Raw genomic sequence first — 12798 nt, forward strand, 5'->3', positions numbered from 1 at the left:
TTTCCACTTCCAGCTGGAGCTCAGCAGCGGCTTTTTGCACAAGATCACGCCGGGTTAGGCTTCCAGGACCTCGGCTAAGCACTTCTAACGGGTCGCCCGGTTCTTTTTTTGAACCAGCCCGGTTCTTTTTACACTTCCAGCTGGAGCTCAGCAGCGGCTTTTTGCACAAGATCACGCCGGGTTAGGGTTCCAGGACCTCGGCTAAGCACTTCTAACGGGTCGCCCGGTTCTTTTTTTGAACCAGCCCGGTTCTTTTTACACTTCCAGCTGGAGCTCGGGAGCGGCTTTTTGCACAAGAACACGCCGTGTTAGGCTTCCAGGACCTCGGCTAAGCAATTTTAACGGGTCGCCCGGTTCTTTTTTGATCCAGCCCGGTTCTTTTTCCACTTCCAGCTGGAGCTCAGCAGCGGCTTTTTGCACAAGATCACGCCGGGTTAGGCTTCCAGGACCTCGGCTAAGCACTTCTAACGGGTCGCCCGGTTCTTTTTTTGAACCAGCCCGGTTCTTTTTACACTTCCAGCTGGAGCTCAGCAGCGGCTTTTTGCACAAGATCACGCCGGGTTAGGGTTCCAGGACCTCGGCTAAGCACTTCTAACGGGTCGCCCGGTTCTTTTTTTGAACCAGCCTGGTTCTTTTTTTGATCCAGCCCGGTTCTTTTTACACTTCCAGCTGGAGCTCAGCAGCGGCTTTTTGCACAAGATCACGCCGGGTTAGGCTTCCAGGACCTCGGCTAAGCACTTCTAACGGGCCCTGGTCCACCCCTGCCAGCGCATTTCAAAACTTGGCATTAATTTCGACCTAAGAGACGAAGTCTGATTTTTTTCTACCACTTGGGCGGCCTTTTTGCACCCAGAACACCCGCACCGGCACCATAAATTCGAAGGGTGCCGAGTGCGTCGGCGCAGATTCTGCGACGGAGTGACACTTCCCTCTTGTGGACATTCGGCGGTAGGTGAAATGCGCACTCGGTCTTCTCTTTTCTTTTCCTTCCAGTGAAACTTTGGCAACATTCTGCGAGCTGCTGGCTTCCAGAACCTCGGCCAAGCAGGTGGAGGATTTTTTTCCACTTCCAGCTGGAGGTGAGGAGGGACTTTTTGGGCAAGATCACGCCGACTTAGCAAGCAAGGTGGAAGTGCCAGCATGCTCCGTGGCTGGAAGTGTGGATGTGCCAGCACCCTCCCTGCCTATGGAAGTGTGGAGCTCCAGCACCCTCCCTGCCTATGGAAGTGTGGAGCTCCAGCACCCTCCCTGCCTATGGAAGTGTGGAGCTCCAGCACCCTCCCTGCCTATGGAAGTGTGGAGCTCCAGCACCCTCCCTGCCTATGGAAGTGTGGAGCTCCAGCACCCTCCCTGCCTATGGAAGTGTGGAGCTCCAGCACCCTCCCTGCCTATGGAAGTGTGGAGCTCCAGCACCCTCCCTGCCTATGGAAGTGTGGAGCTCCAGCACCCTCCCTGCCTATGGAAGTGTGGAGCTCCAGCACCCTCCCTGCCTATGGAAGTGTGGAGCTCCAGCACCCTCCCTGCCTAGGGAAGTGTGGAGCTCCAGCACCGTGCCTATGGAAGTGTGGAGCTCCAGCACCCTCCCTGCCTATGGAAGTGTGGAGCTCCAGCACCGTGCCTATGGAAGTGTGGAGCTCCAGCACCCTCCCTGCCTATGGAAGTGTGGAGCTCCAGCACCCTCCCTGCCTATGGAAGTGTGGAGCTCCAGCACCCTCCCTGCCTATGGAAGTGTGGAGCTCCAGCACCCTCCCTGCCTATGGAAGTGTGGAGCTCCAGCACCCTCCCTGCCTATGGAAGTGTGGAGCTCCAGCACCCTCCCTGCCTATGGAAGTGTGGAGCTCCAGCACCCTCCCTGCCTATGGAAGTGTGGAGCTCCAGCACCCTCCCTGCCTATGGAAGTGTGGAGCTCCAGCACCCTCCCTGCCTAGGGAAGTGTGGAGCTCCAGCACCCTCCCTGCCTATGGAAGTGTGGAGCTCCAGCACCCTCCCTGCCTATGGAAGTGTGGAGCTCCAGCACCCTCCCTGCCTATGGAAGTGTGGAGCTCCAGCACCCTCCCTGCCTATGGAAGTGTGGAGCTCCAGCACCCTCCCTGCCTATGGAAGTGTGGAGCTCCAGCACCCTCCCTGCCTATGGAAGTGTGGAGCTCCAGCACCCTCCCTGCCTATGGAAGTGTGGAGCTCCAGCACCCTCCCTGCCTATGGAAGTGTGGAGCTCCAGCACCCTCCCTGCCTATGGAAGTGTGGAGCTCCAGCACCCTCCCTGCCTATGGAAGTGTGGAGCTCCAGCACCCTCCCTGCCTATGGAAGTGTGGAGCTCCAGCACCCTCCCTGCCTATGGAAGTGTGGAGCTCCAGCACCCTCCCTGCCTATGGAAGTGTGGAGCTCCAGCACCCTCCCTGCCTATGGAAGTGTGGAGCTCCAGCACCCTCCCTGCCTATGGAAGTGTGGAGCTCCAGCACCCTCCCTGCCTAGGGAAGTGTGGAGCTCCAGCACCGTGCCTATGGAAGTGTGGAGCTCCAGCACCCTCCCTGCCTATGGAAGTGTGGAGCTCCAGCACCGTGCCTATGGAAGTGTGGAGCTCCAGCACCCTCCCTGCCTATGGAAGTGTGGAGCTCCAGCACCCTCCCTGCCTATGGAAGTGTGGAGCTCCAGCACCCTCCCTGCCTATGGAAGTGTGGAGCTCCAGCACCCTCCCTGCCTATGGAAGTGTGGAGCTCCAGCACCCTCCCTGCCTATGGAAGTGTGGAGCTCCAGCACCCTCCCTGCCTATGGAAGTGTGGAGCTCCAGCACCCTCCCTGCCTATGGAAGTGTGGAGCTCCAGCACCCTCCCTGCCTATGGAAGTGTGGAGCTCCAGCACCCTCCCTGCCTAGGGAAGTGTGGAGCTCCAGCACCCTCCCTGCCTATGGAAGTGTGGAGCTCCAGCACCCTCCCTGCCTATGGAAGTGTGGAGCTCCAGCACCCTCCCTGCCTATGGAAGTGTGGAGCTCCAGCACCCTCCCTGCCTATGGAAGTGTGGAGCTCCAGCACCCTCCCTGCCTATGGAAGTGTGGAGCTCCAGCACCCTCCCTGCCTATGGAAGTGTGGAGCTCCAGCACCCTCCCTGCCTATGGAAGTGTGGAGCTCCAGCACCCTCCCTGCCTATGGAAGTGTGGAGCTCCAGCACCCTCCCTGCCTATGGAAGTGTGGAGCTCCAGCACCCTCCCTGCCTATGGAAGTGTGGAGCTCCAGCACCCTCCCTGCCTATGGAAGTGTGGAGCTCCAGCACCCTCCCTGCCTATGGAAGTGTGGAGCTCCAGCACCCTCCCTGCCTATGGAAGTGTGGAGCTCCAGCACCCTCCCTGCCTATGGAAGTGTGGAGCTCCAGCACCCTCCCTGCCTATGGAAGTGTGGAGCTCCAGCACCCTCCCTGCCTATGGAAGTGTGGAGCTCCAGCACCCTCCCTGCCTATGGAAGTGTGGAGCTCCAGCACCCTCCCTGCCTATGGAAGTGTGGAGCTCCAGCACCCTCCCTGCCTATGGAAGTGTGGAGCTCCAGCACCCTCCCTGCCTATGGAAGTGTGGAGCTCCAGCACCCTCCCTGCCTATGGAAGTGTGGAGCTCCAGCACCCTCCCTGCCTATGGAAGTGTGGAGCTCCAGCACCCTCCCTGCCTATGGAAGTGTGGAGCTCCAGCACCCTCCCTGCCTATGGAAGTGTGGAGCTCCAGCACCCTCCCTGCCTATGGAAGTGTGGGGCTCCAGCACCCTCCCTGCCTATGGAAGTGTGGAGCTCCAGCACCCTCCCTGCCTATGGAAGTGTGGAGCTCCAGCACCCTCCCTGCCTATGGAAGTGTGGAGCTCCAGCACCCTCCCTGCCTATGGAAGTGTGGAGCTCCAGCACCCTCCCTGCCTATGGAAGTGTGGAGCTCCAGCACCCTCCCTGCCTATGGAAGTGTGGAGCTCCAGCACCCTCCCTGCCTATGGAAGTGTGGAGCTCCAGCACCCTCCCTGCCTATGGAAGTGTGGAGCTCCAGCACCCTCCCTGCCTATGGAAGTGTGGAGCTCCAGCACCCTCCCTGCCTATGGAAGTGTGGAGCTCCAGCACCCTCCCTGCCTATGGAAGTGTGGAGCTCCAGCACCCTCCCTGCCTATGGAAGTGTGGAGCTCCAGCACCGTGCCTATGGAAGTGTGGAGCTCCAGCACCCTCCCTGCCTATGGAAGTGTGGAGCTCCAGCACCGTGCCTATGGAAGTGTGGAGCTCCAGCACCCTCCCTGCCTATGGAAGTGTGGAGCTCCAGCACCCTCCCTGCCTATGGAAGTGTGGAGCTCCAGCACCCTCCCTGCCTATGGAAGTGTGGAGCTCCAGCACCCTCCCTGCCTATGGAAGTGTGGAGCTCCAGCACCCTCCCTGCCTATGGAAGTGTGGAGCTCCAGCACCCTCCCTGCCTATGGAAGTGTGGAGCTCCAGCACCCTCCCTGCCTATGGAAGTGTGGAGCTCCAGCACCCTCCCTGCCTATGGAAGTGTGGAGCTCCAGCACCCTCCCTGCCTAGGGAAGTGTGGAGCTCCAGCACCCTCCCTGCCTATGGAAGTGTGGAGCTCCAGCACCCTCCCTGCCTATGGAAGTGTGGAGCTCCAGCACCCTCCCTGCCTATGGAAGTGTGGAGCTCCAGCACCCTCCCTGCCTATGGAAGTGTGGAGCTCCAGCACCCTCCCTGCCTATGGAAGTGTGGAGCTCCAGCACCCTCCCTGCCTATGGAAGTGTGGAGCTCCAGCACCCTCCCTGCCTATGGAAGTGTGGAGCTCCAGCACCCTCCCTGCCTATGGAAGTGTGGAGCTCCAGCACCCTCCGTGCCTAAGGAAGTGTGGAGCTCCAGCACCCTCCGTGCCTATGGAAGAGCCACCTCCGCGGGCATGCTGCTCAACCACGCCGGCCCAGAGTTCCAGCCGCTCGGCTACACTCTCTCACAAGCCCCGCCTGGAGCTCCCCAGCCCGCCCCTGGTACCTCAACTACCGAGGCCAGCCGCTCGACCAGGCCGGCCCAGAGTTCCAGCCGCTCGGATAAGCTCTGTCACTCTCCCGCTAAGCAGCCACCGGTAACGGGGAAATGTCGCCGCCTTGTGGACACGCCGTTGTAAATGAATGGGCTTTCGCACTTAGTGCAATTTTCGCCAGCTCCGTGGCTGCAAGTATGGAGCTATGGAGCTATGGAGCCACCAGACAGGCTGGAGCTCTGGAGCTATGGAAGTATGGAGCTCTGGAGCTATGGAGCTATGGAGCTATGGAGCTCTGGGGCTATGGAGCTATGGAGCTATGGAGCTCTGGAGCTCTGGTGCTATGGAGCTCTGGAGCTCTGGTGCTATGGAGCTATGGAGCTATGGAGCTATGGAGCTATGGAGCTATGGAAGTCTGGAGCTATGGAAGTATGGAGCTATGGAAGTATGGAGCTATGGAGCTATGGAGCTATGGAGCTATGGAGCCACCAGCCAGCACCCTCCGTGGCTCAACCACGCCGGCCCAGAGTTCCAGCCGCTCGGCTTCACTCTCTCACAAGCCCCGCCTGGAGCTCCCCAGCCCGCCCCTGGTACCTCAACTACCGAGGCCAGCCGCTCGACCAGGCCGGCCCAGAGTTCCAGCCGCTCGGCTTCACTCTCTCACAAGACCCGCCTGGAGCTCCCCGGCCCACCCCTGGTACCTCAACTACCGAGGCCAGCCGTTCGACCACGCCGGCGCAGAGTTCCAGCCGCTCGGATAAGCTCTGTCACTCTCCTGCCGCGCAGCCACCGGTAACGGGGAAATGTCGCCGCCTTGTGGACACGCCCTTGTAAATGAATGGGCTTTCGCACTTAGTGCAATTTTCGCCAACTCTCTGACTGGAGCTATGGAAGTATGGAGCTATGGAGCCACCAGCCACCCAGGCTGGAGCTATGGAGCTCTGGTGCTATGGAGCTCTGGTGCTATGGAGCTATGGAGCTCTGGAGCTCTGGTGCTATGGAGCTATGGAGCTCTGGAAGTATGGAGCTATGGAGCTCTGGAGGTATGGAGCTATGGAGCCCTGGAGCCCTGGAGCTATGGAGCCCTGGAGCTATGGAGCCCTGGAGCCCTGGAGCTATGGAGCCCTGGAGCTATGGAGCCCTGGAGCCCTGGAGCTATGGAGCCCTGGAGCTATGGAGCTATGGAGCTCTGGTGCTATGGAGCTATGGAGCTCTGGTGCTATGGAGCTATGGAGCTCTGGTGCTATGGAGCTATGGAGCTCTGGTGCTATGGAGCTATGGAGCTCTGGTGCTATGGAGCTATGGAGCTGGTGCTATGGAGCTATGGAGCTCTGGTGCTATGGAGCTATGGAGCTCTGGTGCTATGGAGCTCTGGTGCTATGGAGCTATGGAGCTCTGGTGCTATGGAGCTATGGAGCTCTGGTGCTATGGAGCTATGGAGCTCTGGTGCTATGGAGCTCTGGTGCTATGGAGCTATGGAGCTCTGGTGCTATGGAGCTCTGGAGCTCTGGAGGTATGGAGCTATGGAGGTATGGAGCCACCAGCCAGCACCCTCCGTGGCTGGATCAATGGAAGTGTTTAGGTACCAGGCGGCCAAAGTGCCGAGGCCTCACGCTCGACCACGCCGGCGCAGAGTTCCAGCCGCTCGGATGAGCTCTGTCACTCTCCCGCCGCGCAGCCACCGGTAACGGGGAAATGTCGCCGCCTTGTGGACACGCCGTTGTAAATGAATGGGCTTTCGCACTTAGTGCAATTTTCGCCAACTCTCTGACTTAGAGCTATGGAAGTATGGAGCCACCAGCCACCCAGGCTGGAGCTATGGAGCTCTGGAGCTATGGAGCTCTGGTGCTATGGAGCTATGGAGCTCTGGTGCTATGGAGCTCTGGAGCTCTGGTGCTATGGAGCTATGGAGCTCTGGTGCTATGGAGCTATGGAGCTCTGGTGCTATGGAGCTATGGAGCTCTGGTGCTATGGAGCTCTGGTGCTATGGAGCTCTGGTGCTATGGAGCTATGGAGCTCTGGTGCTATGGAGCTCTGGAGCTATGGAGCTCTGGAGGTATGGAGCTCTGGAGGTATGGAGCTCTGGAGGTATGGAGCTATGGAGCCCTGGAGCTCTGGAGGTATGGAGCTATGGTGCTATGGAGCTCTGAAGCCATGGAGCTCTGGTGCTATGGAGCTATGGAGCTCTGGTGCTATGGAGCTATGGAGGTATGGAGCCACCAGCCAGCACCCTCCGTGGCTGGATCAATGGAAGTGTTTTAGGTACCAGGCAGCCAAAGGGCCGAGGCCTCACGCTCGACCACGCCGGCGCAGAGTTCCAGCCGCTCGGATAAGCTCTGTCACTCACCCGCCGCGCAGCCACCGGTAACGGGGAAATGTCGCCGCCTGGCGGACACGCCCTTGTAAATGAATGGGCTTTCGCACTTAGTGCAATTTTCGCCAACTCTCTGACTGGAGCTATGGAAGTATGGAGCTATGGAGCCACCAGCCACCCAGGCTGGAGCTATGGAGCTATGGAGCTCTGGAGGTATGGAGCTCTGGTGCTATGGAAGTATGGAGCTATGGAGCTATGGAGCTATGGAGCTATGGAGCCCTGGAGCCCTGGAGCTATGGAGCCCTGGAGCTATGGAGCTATGGAGCCCTGGAGCTATGGAGCTCTGGTGCTATGGAGCTATGGAGCTCTGGTGCTATGGAGCTATGGAGCTCTGGTGCTATGGAGCTATGGAGCTCTGGTGCTATGGAGCTATGGAGCTCTGGTGCTATGGAGCTATGGAGCTATGGAGCTATGGAGCTCTGGTGCTATGGAGCTATGGAGCTCTGGTGCTATGGAGCTATGGAGCTCTGGTGCTATGGAGCTATGGAGCTCTGGTGCTATGGAGCTATGGAGCTATGGAGCTCTGGTGCTATGGAGCTATGGAGCTCTGGTGCTATGGAGCTATGGAGCTCTGGTGCTATGGAGCTCTGGTGCTATGGAGCTATGGAGCTCTGGTGCTATGGAGCTATGGAGCTCTGGTGCTATGGAGCTCTGGTGCTATGGAGCTATGGAGCTCTGGTGCTATGGAGCCACCAGCCAGCACCCTCCGTGGCTGGATCAATGGAAGTGTTTTAGGTACCAGGCAGCCAAAGGGCCGGGGCCTCACGCTCGACCACGCCGGCGCAGAGTTCCAGCCGCTCGGATAAGCTCTGTCACTCACCCGCCGCGCAGCCACCGGTAACGGGGAAATGTCGCCGCCTTGTGGACACGCCGTTGTAAATGAATGGGCTTTCGCACTTAGTGCAATTTTCGCCAACTCTCTGACTGGAGCTATGGAAGTATGGAGCTATGGAGCCACCAGCCACCCAGGCTGGAGCTATGGAGCTCTGGAGGTATGGAGCTCTGGTGCTATGGAAGTATGGAGCTATGGAGCTATGGAGCTCTGGTGCTATGGAGCTATGGAGCTCTGGTGCTATGGAGCTATGGAGCTCTGGTGCTATGGAGCTATGGAGCTCTGGTGCTATGGAGCTATGGAGCTCTGGTGCTATGGAGTTCTGGTGCTATGGAGCTATGGAGCTCTGGTGCTATGGAGCTATGGAGCTCTGGTGCTATGGAGCTATGGAGCTCTGGTGCTATGGAGCTATGGAGCTCTGGTGCTATGGAGCTATGGAGCTCTGGTGCTATGGAGCTATGGAGCTCTGGTGCTATGGAGCTATGGAGCTCTGGTGCTATGGAGCTATGGAGCTATGGAGCCACCAGCCAGCACCCTCCGTGGCTGGATCAATGGAAGTGTTTTAGGTACCAGGCAGCCAAAGGGCCGAGGCCTCACGCTCGACCACGCCGGCGCAGAGTTCCAGCCGCTCGGATAAGCTCTGTCACTCACCCGCCGCGCAGCCACCGGTAACGGGGAAATGTCGCCGCCTTGTGGACACGCCGTTGTAAATGAATGGGCTTTCGCACTTAGTGCAATTTTAGCACACTCTCTGACTGGAGCTATGGAAGTATGGAGCTATGGAGCCACCAGCCACCCAGGCTGGAGCTATGGAGCTATGGAGCTCTGGTGCTATGGAGCTATGGAGCTCTGGTGCTATGGAGCTATGGAGCTCTGGTGCTATGGAGCTATGGAGCTCTGGTGCTATGGAGCTATGGAGCTCTGGTGCTATGGAGCTATGGAGCTCTGGTGCTATGGAGCTATGGAGCTCTGGTGCTATGGAGCTATGGAGCTCTGGTGCTATGGAGCTATGGAGCTCTGGTGCTATGGAGCTATGGAGCTCTGGTGCTATGGAGCTATGGAGCTATGGAGCCACCAGCCAGCACCCTCCGTGGCTGGATCAATGGAAGTGTTTTAGGTACCAGGCAGCCAAAGGGCCGGGGCCTCACGCTCGACCACGCCGGCGCAGAGTTCCAGCCGCTCGGATAAGCTCTGTCACTCACCCGCCACGCAGCCACCGGTAACGGGGAAATGTCGCCGCCTGGCGGACACGCCGTTGTAAATGAATGGGCTTTCGCACTTAGTGCAATTTTCGCCAACTCTCTGACTGGAGCTATGGAAGTATGGAGCTATGGAGCCACCAGCCACCCAGGCTGGAGCTATGGAGCTATGGAGCTCTGGTGCTATGGAGCTATGGAGCTCTGGTGCTATGGAGCTATGGAGCTCTGGTGCTATGGAGCTATGGAGCTCTGGTGCTATGGAGCTATGGAGCTCTGGTGCTATGGAGCTATGGAGCTCTGGTGCTATGGAGCTATGGAGCTCTGGTGCTATGGAGCTATGGAGCTCTGGTGCTATGGAGCTATGGAGCTCTGGTGCTATGGAGCTATGGAGCTATGGAGCCACCAGCCAGCACCCTCCGTGGCTGGATCAATGGAAGTGTTTTAGGTACCAGGCAGCCAAAGGGCCGGGGCCTCACGCTCGACCACGCCGGCGCAGAGTTCCAGCCGCTCGGATAAGCTCTGTCACTCACCCGCCACGCAGCCACCGGTAACGGGGAAATGTCGCCGCCTGGCGGACACGCCGTTGTAAATGAATGGGCTTTCGCACTTAGTGCAATTTTCGCCAACTCTCTGACTGGAGCTATGGAAGTATGGAGCTATGGAGCCACCAGCCACCCAGGCTGGAGCTATGGAGCTATGGAGCTCTGGTGCTATGGAGCTATGGAGCTCTGGTGCTATGGAGCTATGGAGCTCTGGTGCTATGGAGCTATGGAGCTCTGGTGCTATGGAGCTATGGAGCTCTGGTGCTATGGAGCTATGGAGCTCTGGTGCTATGGAGCTATGGAGCTCTGGTGCTATGGAGCTATGGAGCTCTGGTGCTATGGAGCTATGGAGCTCTGGTGCTATGGAGCTATGGAGCTATGGAGCTATGGAGCTCTGGTGCTATGGAGCTATGGAGCTCTGGTGCTATGGAGCTATGGAGCTCTGGTGCTATGGAGCTATGGAGCTCTGGTGCTATGGAGCTATGGAGCTATGGAGCTCTGGTGCTATGGAGCTATGGAGCTCTGGTGCTATGGAGCTATGGAGCTCTGGTGCTATGGAGCTATGGAGCTCTGGTGCTATGGAGCTCTGGTGCTATGGAGCTATGGAGCTCTGGTGCTATGGAGCTCTGGAGCTCTGGAGGTATGGAGCTATGGAGCTATGGAGCCACCAGCCAGCACCCTCCGTGGCTGGATCAATGGAAGTGTTTTAGGTACCAGGCAGCCAAAGGGCCGAGGCCTCACGCTCGACCACGCCGGCGCAGAGTTCCAGCCGCTCGGATAAGCTCTGTCACTCACCCGCCGCGCAGCCACCGGTAACGGGGAAATGTCGCCGCCTTGTGGACACGCCGTTGTAAATGAATGGGCTTTCGCACTTAGTGCAATTTTCGCCAACTCTCTGACTGGAGCTATGGAAGTATGGAGCTATGGAGCCACCAGCCACCCAGGCTGGAGCTATGGAGCTCTGGAGGTATGGAGCTCTGGTGCTATGGAAGTATGGAGCTATGGAGCTATGGAGCTCTGGTGCTATGGAGCTATGGAGCTCTGGTGCTATGGAGCTATGGAGCTCTGGTGCTATGGAGCTATGGAGCTCTGGTGCTATGGAGCTATGGAGCTCTGGTGCTATGGAGTTCTGGTGCTATGGAGCTATGGAGCTCTGGTGCTATGGAGCTATGGAGCTCTGGTGCTATGGAGCTATGGAGCTCTGGTGCTATGGAGCTATGGAGCTCTGGTGCTATGGAGCTATGGAGCTCTGGTGCTATGGAGCTATGGAGCTCTGGTGCTATGGAGCTATGGAGCTCTGGTGCTATGGAGCTATGGAGCTATGGAGCCACCAGCCAGCACCCTCCGTGGCTGGATCAATGGAAGTGTTTTAGGTACCAGGCAGCCAAAGGGCCGAGGCCTCACGCTCGACCACGCCGGCGCAGAGTTCCAGCCGCTCGGATAAGCTCTGTCACTCACCCGCCGCGCAGCCACCGGTAACGGGGAAATGTCGCCGCCTTGTGGACACGCCGTTGTAAATGAATGGGCTTTCGCACTTAGTGCAATTTTAGCACACTCTCTGACTGGAGCTATGGAAGTATGGAGCTATGGAGCCACCAGCCACCCAGGCTGGAGCTATGGAGCTATGGAGCTCTGGTGCTATGGAGCTATGGAGCTCTGGTGCTATGGAGCTATGGAGCTCTGGTGCTATGGAGCTATGGAGCTCTGGTGCTATGGAGCTATGGAGCTCTGGTGCTATGGAGCTATGGAGCTCTGGTGCTATGGAGCTATGGAGCTCTGGTGCTATGGAGCTATGGAGCTCTGGTGCTATGGAGCTATGGAGCTCTGGTGCTATGGAGCTATGGAGCTCTGGTGCTATGGAGCTATGGAGCTATGGAGCCACCAGCCAGCACCCTCCGTGGCTGGATCAATGGAAGTGTTTTAGGTACCAGGCAGCCAAAGGGCCGGGGCCTCACGCTCGACCACGCCGGCGCAGAGTTCCAGCCGCTCGGATAAGCTCTGTCACTCACCCGCCACGCAGCCACCGGTAACGGGGAAATGTCGCCGCCTGGCGGACACGCCGTTGTAAATGAATGGGCTTTCGCACTTAGTGCAATTTTCGCCAACTCTCTGACTGGAGCTATGGAAGTATGGAGCTATGGAGCCACCAGCCACCCAGGCTGGAGCTATGGAGCTATGGAGCTCTGGTGCTATGGAGCTATGGAGCTCTGGTGCTATGGAGCTATGGAGCTCTGGTGCTATGGAGCTATGGAGCTCTGGTGCTATGGAGCTATGGAGCTCTGGTGCTATGGAGCTATGGAGCTCTGGTGCTATGGAGCTATGGAGCTCTGGTGCTATGGAGCTATGGAGCTCTGGTGCTATGGAGCTATGGAGCTCTGGTGCTATGGAGCTATGGAGCTATGGAGCCACCAGCCAGCACCCTCCGTGGCTGGATCAATGGAAGTGTTTTAGGTACCAGGCAGCCAAAGGGCCGGGGCCTCACGCTCGACCACGCCGGCGCAGAGTTCCAGCCGCTCGGATAAGCTCTGTCACTCACCCGCCACGCAGCCACCGGTAACGGGGAAATGTCGCCGCCTGGCGGACACGCCGTTGTAAATGAATGGGCTTTCGCACTTAGTGCAATTTTCGCCAACTCTCTGACTGGAGCTATGGAAGTATGGAGCTATGGAGCCACCAGCCACCCAGGCTGGAGCTATGGAGCTATGGAGCTCTGGTGCTATGGAGCTATGGAGCTCTGGTGCTATGGAGCTATGGAGCTCTGGTGCTATGGAGCTATGGAGCTCTGGTGCTATGGAGCTATGGAGCTCTGGTGCTATGGAGCTATGGAGCTCTGGTGCTATGGAGCTATGGAGCTCTGGTGCTATGGAGCTATGGAGCTC

The sequence above is a fragment of the Syngnathus leptorhynchus genome, unplaced genomic scaffold (genome assembly GCF_054491065.1).
Source record: "Syngnathus leptorhynchus isolate UIUO unplaced genomic scaffold, UIUO_Slep HiC_scaffold_124, whole genome shotgun sequence".
NCBI classification, from domain to species: domain Eukaryota; kingdom Metazoa; phylum Chordata; class Actinopteri; order Syngnathiformes; family Syngnathidae; genus Syngnathus; species Syngnathus leptorhynchus.